The following is an 8,550-nucleotide window of genomic DNA, read 5'->3' as shown; positions in this document are numbered from 1 at the left end:
CCACTGAGAGCTAACAGGAAGTACGAGATGAAACAAGATGGCTGCCTCCTGCAGCTGCACATCAAGGATCTCAAACCTGAAGACAGTGGCAGCTATTCATGTCAAACAGGAAGTGCAGAGACCTCTGCTACTGTGACAGTGACAGGTTTGTACAATTGGCAATAAGACATTTTGTATCATGCATGCATTCAATAAAATACTAAACTAAAAGTACTTTTTAAGCATCGAGACTTTCTGGTGAGCTGCTTGTGTTACAGTCGCATCCATCCATTGTACAGTATGTACAAAGAAAACTTGGTCCCCTTTCCTTTGAGCAGTTTCCAATTATACTAAAGTGTTTCCAATCCTTACCTATTCTTCCAGAGCTTCCACCATTCTTCCAAGAAGAATTGCAAAGCACAGAGGTTGAGGAGGAAGGTACAGCTATACTCTGTTGTGAGCTGTCCAAACCTGGAGTGTCAGTGCAATGGAAGAAGAACAGGCTNTTTCATTTTCCCATTACACTAACGTTTTTTCCAATCCTTACCTGTTTTTCCAGAGCTACCACCATTTTTCCAAGAAGAATTGCAAAGCACAGAGGCTGAGGAGGAAGGTACAGCTATACTCTGTTGTGAGCTGTCTAAACCTGGAGTGTCAGTGCAATGGAAGAAGAACAGGCTGCCACTGAGAGCTAACAGGAAGTACGAGATGAAACAAGATGGCTGCCTCCTGCAGCTGCACATCAAGGATCTCAAACCTGAAGACAGTGGTAGCTACTCATGTCAAGCTGGAAGTGCAGAAACCTCTGCGACTGTGACAGTGAAAGGTGAGTGCGTCTTAATACCTAATTAGTAAGAGTGTATCTGCAAACAAAAATGAATGGTTCTGTGTTTATGTACCTCAGTTTTGGGGGTTACGGTTATTTCTTAAGTTAAGGCATTCACATACTGGCATATTGTCTATAAGAAAAAAAGATAGGGTTGGGGTTGTCTTATAAATGTTGTGAACAATGTTATGAACAATGTCTGTATTCAGTTTTACAAAGAGAGCCTTTAGCGCTTCAGTCCATACCGTATGAATACATGTACCTACAACCTTTATTTCTCTCTCAAACCACCGCCACACACCAACAAGTTGCCAACCAATTATGTTTTGCAATGTCTTGTCTAGCTCTAGAACCTACTCCACCAAAAGTAGAGCCTCCCACTGTCCTTCCCCGGGCTAAGGGCACTGTTTCCAAACCAGCTTCTGCTCCAGACAACCAGAAGCCTGGACTCCCAGAAGCCAAACCTGTTCCTCCAGAGCCCAAAAAGAGAGCTGCTAGGAAAGCATCTATCACAAGTTTAGACAAAGATGTGGAGCCAATGTTTGACATTAAACAGGGCGTCCAACCTGCGAGACTGGTGGAAAAAGTTGTTGGTGTAACACAGAATTTAACACGACTTGAGAAAGACAATGAAGTGTACAAGAAGGTCGACGAGGCAATGAGACAACTGGAGAAGGATGATGGGGTTGACCGGGAGGTNGTGTGCCTTGGCAGTCTCAGAAAGCATCTATCACAAGTTTAGACAAAGATGTGGAGCCAATGTTTGACATTAAACAGGGCGTCCAACCTGCGAGACTGGTGGAAAAAGTTGTTGGTGTAACACAGAATGTAACACAACTTGAGAAAGACAATGAAGTGTACAAGAAGGTTGACGAGGCAATGAGACAACTGGAGAAGGATGATGGGGTTGACCGGGAGGTGGAAGAACAAGCAATGCCTTTGGAGACAGAGAAAGGTGTATTCGTGGAGAAGAGACAACCAGGAACGCGTTCAGAGAAATTAGTTAAGGTTGAACACAATGTGGCTCAGTCAGACACGGTTCTAGGAGACGCTGTATTTGACCAAAAGAAAAATGAAGTTGAACAGAGCTTAACACAAGCAGGAAAGCCTTTGGAGACAACAAGTGAAGTTGAGAGGAAGGTACGCCATCCAGAAAAAGTCCTGTTGAAGAACATTGAGGATAAAAAACAGCCAGTGAAACGTACGGAGAAGTCTATTGGGGATGAAACACTTAACGTGCTAGAAGAGAAGTCTACAGGACAGAAGGTCAAAGTAGAAGAAGATGAACTGTTCAAACCACCAGTTAGATCTAAAGCGAAGGTAGCAGTAGGAAAGGAACCACTTGGATATGATACAAAGGAGAGCATTGTCCAATCAGTTAAACCTACTGCAAATGACTCTGAGGACGACCAAAAACAAAGAGATTTGAAACAAGTGTCCGCAGAGGCAGAGCAAGAGAAAAATACACTTAAACTAGTGCCTTCTGTCGATCAGCTGGAGAAACAATCATTAGCACAACCAGTAAAGACTTTAGAAAAAGAAGCCCCTCCAAAACCACCCGCAAGGACTAAAAGCAAATCAAAGGGGGGAATGGAAAAGCAATCATCAAGGGACACGGAGACGGATCAAGACGAGCGTACGATGCCAAGAGTTGTGGTGAAAACAACAGACGATGATCGGCCAATGAAACAGTCTTGGAAAAAAGAGGTTGACGAGAAACCAAGATTGGGGAGGAAACTATCTTCAGCTACAGACACTGAGATTGTTGAGAAGCTTAAGCAACCGGTGAAGGATGCGGAGAAGTTTGCAAACGCCAAGCAACCGATGAAACAACCAGTAAAACCAATGAGAAAGGAACCCGAACTGGACCAGGACATTAAACTGGCAGTCGAGCCGATAAGAAGGCAAGAGGGTCAACAAACGACAAACGTTTCAGAAGGAATTCCTCTCCTCTACATTTCTGAAGATGAAACGTTCTCAGAGGCTTTGACCGAGGTACCATCGAACCACAGCATCGTCCAACCTCCTGTCTCTTTTGTTGATGGGTCAACCCAGCCTGCTACTCTTCCTCCAATTACAGTACCCCAGAAAGAACAACCACCAAATGAAGACTCCCAAGAAATGGACATCAGTGTTGAGGATGAACCCCAAATGCAAGAGGCTGCCGTCAGAATCCAGGCAGCCTTTAAGGGCTTCAAAACCCGCAGAGACATGCGACCCGTCTTCAAAGAGGTGTTTAAGAACCAGAGTGCAGATCTTCATGATACGGTCACGCTGGTGTGTGTTGCCGAAGGAAAAACAAGCATGGCGCGCTGGCTGAGAAACGGACAACAAATAATTAATGATCAGCGATGCCGTGTCGAGACCACAGATGATGGTGTTTGCACTCTGGTGATCAAGAACCTGACCCTGATTGACAGTGGGGTCTACACATGCGAGGTGGTGAATAAGTTTGGTATGACCTCATACAATGGAAACCTAACAGTAGTGCCGCCTCAGAAACCTGCTCCGATAAACCAGAAACCTGTTCACCCTCTGCTTGCCGCCATAAGTCCTCTGCAAGTTGCACCGCCGAAGCCTGAGGCAGAAACACAGACTCAGGACCTTCCTCAGACTCAGGATGTTCCTCAGACTCAGACTCAGGGTCTTCCTCAGACTCAGACTCATCCTCAGACTCAGACTCAGGGTCTTCCTCAGACTCAAACCGAGGTACCGTCATCAGGTATAGATGCTGAAAACTATGTCGAAAATGAGAGTGTCTCTCTGTGGGAGTCCTATAATCTGACGGAGCTGGACTCTCAGAGGAGACTACAGGAGAGGAGAGGATCCTCGCTTATTGCTGCCAGCTCCAGTGAGTAACACGTCTGTAATCACAACAAATGAGAAACTATTAAACCATATGTTTGGATTTTATTAACATGAGTTTCTACCTCAATCAGTGTCCAGTCCTTCGGATTATGACACGGCTCCGGATATGTTGGAACCTGTTGATTCTGGTCCAGATGTGCCAAGGTCAGAGATCAGAAAGATTAGTTTTGTTATCTAAATTGTAATGCTAATCCTTTGCATTGTGCTATTGAAGATAGACAAACAATTTATGAATACTGTTTCAGAGAAGTGACAAAAGCAGTCGATCAAGCATCTCCAAAAGATGATAAAGAACAGATGGCTCCTACACCACTTCCCAAGACTCGACTTAAGTTCAAAGGTCGGTAAAGTTGTCTGTATTTTCTAACTTTTTTCAGTCTTTGTTTTCTTACTAAAACATAGAGTAGAAAGGTTTATTACATTTAACTAAAGATCGTATCATTCAAAAACGGTTTTACACGCATTATAGTTTATATAGAATTGCCTTTAATTTATCTGGAAATTCTCAGTTTAAGTTGAGAGCCTGGGAAAAAACTTTCAATCTGAAATGTTCAATTTGAAAGCAGTTTCTTAAGAAGTCTATAAATACATGCATTTTAACCTAACTAGTTTGTAATTGTTTATAACCTCATCAGCATATTTCATATCAGGCATGTCATAGTGTCGTACGTCTCTAATTCATAGGTGGTCATGAAAGTAAGATGAGGGCACCGTCTCCCAAACACCACCGCACTCACACACCTCTCACCAGCACCGTCTCTGGATCAGAGTCAGAGGGGGAGGAGGACAGACGAGAGGTACTTTCATATTTTACATTTTGCATGTGTGTTCTGTGTCAACAGCAGTATTAACCAGACTCTCCAGAAAAACGCGATTCTGCGATCGCAGAATTTACCGCATAATCAGCAAAATGGCGCAGATTTTTAAAAGGCCGCATATTTATCAAAAGGCCGCATAATCCCCGCATTTTTCCACACAAAGTTGAGGGGAAAAAAAGTTAACTCGTCTTGACGTCATCAGCTCGCGCATCACAGAATGTAAACAACACTGTATAGAGTGAACGTGTGGAGCTCACACGATAGAGAAAACAACAAGATGAAAAAATCTAATCCATTTAACGACGAACATTTCTACTAAAGACCGGGCAAAAAGTGGGGGGAAACTATTCTGCACCCCGTGCAACTGTGTGTTGGAGCATAAGAGAAAATCGACGTGAAAACCCAATTTGATTCATTCAAACATTCGAAAATGCTTTCTGCTGCTGCGGACAAGAAAGCCATTCAACTCACGTTCACAGAGGCATCAACCTCCATAACCCTTTCGAGGGCTACAAGAAACGAAGTGAAGCCTACAAGATTGAAGCTGGTCAGATAACGAACGAGTAAATGAAAACAGAATGAGGCGGAGAAGTGTGTGTNAATTGAATAGTAAAGGGGTTTAACGTTAGTGGCAGGTTGTGTGTGAGAGAGAATAAATAAGACAGCCCAATATTTAAAAATAAAAGTTATTCTTTTCCCCCGCATATTTAGCATATTTCGCAGCTTTCCGCATATTTTGCAATTTCACGCAATTTCACCGCATAAAATCACATAAAAACCCCGCATGTTTAATCGCATAATCAAGGAATTTTGCCCGCGTTTTTCTGGAGGGTCTAATTAACAACTGCAGAAACGTGACATTTTCTATTTNACCCCAGCTTTCACCCCAGCTTCCACCCCAGCTTTCACCCCAGTTTCCACCCCAGTTTCCACCCCAGCTTCCGTCCCAGCTTCCGCCCCAGCTTCCACCCCAGCATCCGCCCCAACTTCCACCCCAGCTTCCACCCCCGCTTCCACCTGTAGGCTCAGGGGATAGTTATCTAATCATCACTCAATGTTCTTTGAAAATCTGTGTAGCGATGAGGCCCGACCCTAGACGCCAAACTCAAACTATATGCTGCTTCTAATAACATATTAAGAAACACGTGAGTTTTCTGACTGAAATAACCAAGTTGTAGAAATAATAATTAACATACATACAATTAAAATGAATAGAATTAGAAATGGATGCATTCAAAAACAATTATGCCCTTTCACTAACATAAAGACCATTTTTTTTCGGAGTTTTCGGAAATGTTATGTTTATGTAAGAAAAGCATTTTTTCATCAAGAATTTAGGAGACATCTTCTAGAGGCACAAATAGACTCCTAAATGTGTATTCTAGAAATCTTCTTTCCACTAGTTTAAAAAAGAAAAAAACATGTTGAAGAAGCAAAACCAGTAGTGTCATGATTTAATGACATTACTAGTTTAGTATAGAAGTCAATATAATATAATATATAACTGCAGGATGACGGACCTCAGAGCTCTCCTGTACTCTTCTCCTGTCGACCCGATCCCATCGAGATCCTCCTGAGGGGCTCTCAGCTGAGGGAAGGTCTCCTGTACAAACCATCATTTAATAATTATGTAAAGCCTTTTCATTTATTATTACTTGATGAAATTAATATCTACATCAACAACATCACAACATTGCAGTACAATTGAGTATTGCTGAGTAAAGACCTGAATACTTCATATACAGTATGCTCAAGGTTTCAAACTATAACACCGTTGCAAAGTATTGGAGTTTACTTGTTGATTTATGCATCCTACCTTCCTCTTCTTCTCCAGATATGCGGGACACACCCACCCCTGTCGGACGGGGGTGGTTTTGGTGGGTTTGGTCCGCACCAGCCAGCGGTCGGGATGAACAGAGTCCAGAACCTCCACAAACTGGCCCTCCTTCAGAACAAAACTCTCCTTATTCCCAAAGTCTGGACTGCAGTCAGCTCGAGCCACGTACATTTCAAAGGTCTGAGAGGAAAGAAGCAAATATGTTACAACATTTCAAATCTTATACAATTCTATGGGCAATTTTACTTTCTATAAATGTTTTACGACTACTGCGACTACCGCCACTACCACTACCACTACTACTATTACTACCACTACTACTACTACCGCTACTACTACTACCGCTACTACTACCACTACTACTACTACTACTACTACTACTACTACCACTACTACCACTACTACTACTACTACTACTACTACTACTGCGACTACCGCCACTACCACTACCACTACTACTATTACTACCACTACCACTACTACTACTACCGCTACTACTACCACTACTACTACTACAACTATTTTTGTTAATTGACATTACTTTAGTATTTCTATTTCCTTCAACTGTATGCCTTAGTGAAATTACATTAATTATATCTTGATGCTAGTAGTTTTGTACTTTTACTTAAATAAAAGGTCAGGGTTCTTTATGCAAATCTGCTGCTGCTAATACTACTAAATAGAGCACATACATGAAAAATGGAAAATACAAAAAATAGAAAATGTCACGTTTCTGCAGTTGTTAATTAGACCCTCCAGAAAAACGCGGGCAAAATTCCTTGATTATGCGATTAAACATGCAGTTTTTATGTGATTTTATGCGGTAAAATTGCGGGAAGTTGCGAAATANTGGGCTACAATAGCCGTATTCCCATGGTCAAGCCACTTCTGAACTCAAGACAACGGAAGAGGCGTCTGACTTGGGCTAAGGAAAAGAAGCACTGGACAGACTGTCCAGTGCTTCTTTTCCTTAGCCCAAGTCAGACGCCTCTTCCGTTGTCTTGAGTTCAGAAGTGGCTTGACCATGGGAATACGGCTATTGTAGCCCATTTCCCGGACACGTCTGTGAACAGTGACTTTTGATACCTGGACTCCAGCTTCAGTCCACTGTCTTTGAAGCTCCCCCAAATTCTGGAAGCGACTCTTCTTCACAATGCTTTTAAGGCTGCGGTCATCTCTCTTGGTTGTGCAGCGTTTCCTGCCACATTTCCCCCTTCCAACAGACTTTTTGTGGATGTGCTTTGAAACTGCACTCTGTGAACAGCTTGCTCTTTGAGAAATTTCTTTTTGTGTCTTACCCTCCTGATGGAGGGTGTCAATGACGGTCCTCTGGACAGCAGTCAGATCAGCAGTCTTCCCCATACTTGTGATTTAGTTTACTGAACCAAGCTGAGTGTTTTTCAAGGCTCAGGAAACCCTTGCAGGTGTTTCGAGTTAATTAGACGATTCAAGTGATTCGTTGAACACCCTACTAGTATACTTTTTCATGATATTCTAATATTTAGAGATAGGATATTTGAGTTTTCTTAAGCTGTATGCCATAATCAGCAATATTAAAATAATAAAAGGCTTGCAATATTTCAGTTGATTTGTAATGAATCCAGAATGTATGACATTTTTGTTTTTTTAATTGCATTACAGAAAATAAAGAACTTTATCACAATATTCTAATTTTCTGAGACAGTCCTGTATAGTGTTGTGGTTGCAGATTGAACACCCCTCCTCTCACCCCTCCCTTTACATAACTGCAGTGACAAGCCACTGGTGCAAAACCATGGTAACATCCTGCTATGTTTCACAACCTTCACCTCCCTCAAGGCCATCCCTACCCAAACACTATTTAGGCCACTGGCATTACCGCCATTTAAACAGCTTGCTGGAGATCTACGGTGGCCTTCAGGTACCATTAAAAACACAAAAGGCCCCATTTTCAAATAAAACAGTTTAGTTTGTCCGTTCAAAACACGGTCCCAATATAGATAATAAAGGCTCATTCCAAGGTAACGATTCTTAGTTTCAGATTAGTAAACACTGATGAAAACATATTTCTGAATAATATATTACATTTCTGCAAATACACCCTCCCTTATACTATACACTAGTCCTTTAAGTCCTATATATAGCAGACCCGGCTCCGTGGGAGGGCCAGGGAGGGCCAGGCCCTCCCATTTGACATTCCTGCCCTCCCCCAATAAACACGTTTTTTATTATTTATAAAAATA

Source organism: Notothenia coriiceps, unplaced genomic scaffold, assembly GCF_000735185.1.
Source record: "Notothenia coriiceps isolate Sejong01 unplaced genomic scaffold, NC01 NC01_scaffold00000339, whole genome shotgun sequence".
Lineage (NCBI taxonomy): Eukaryota > Metazoa > Chordata > Actinopteri > Perciformes > Nototheniidae > Notothenia > Notothenia coriiceps.
Note: the sequence above shows the minus strand (reverse complement) of the source record.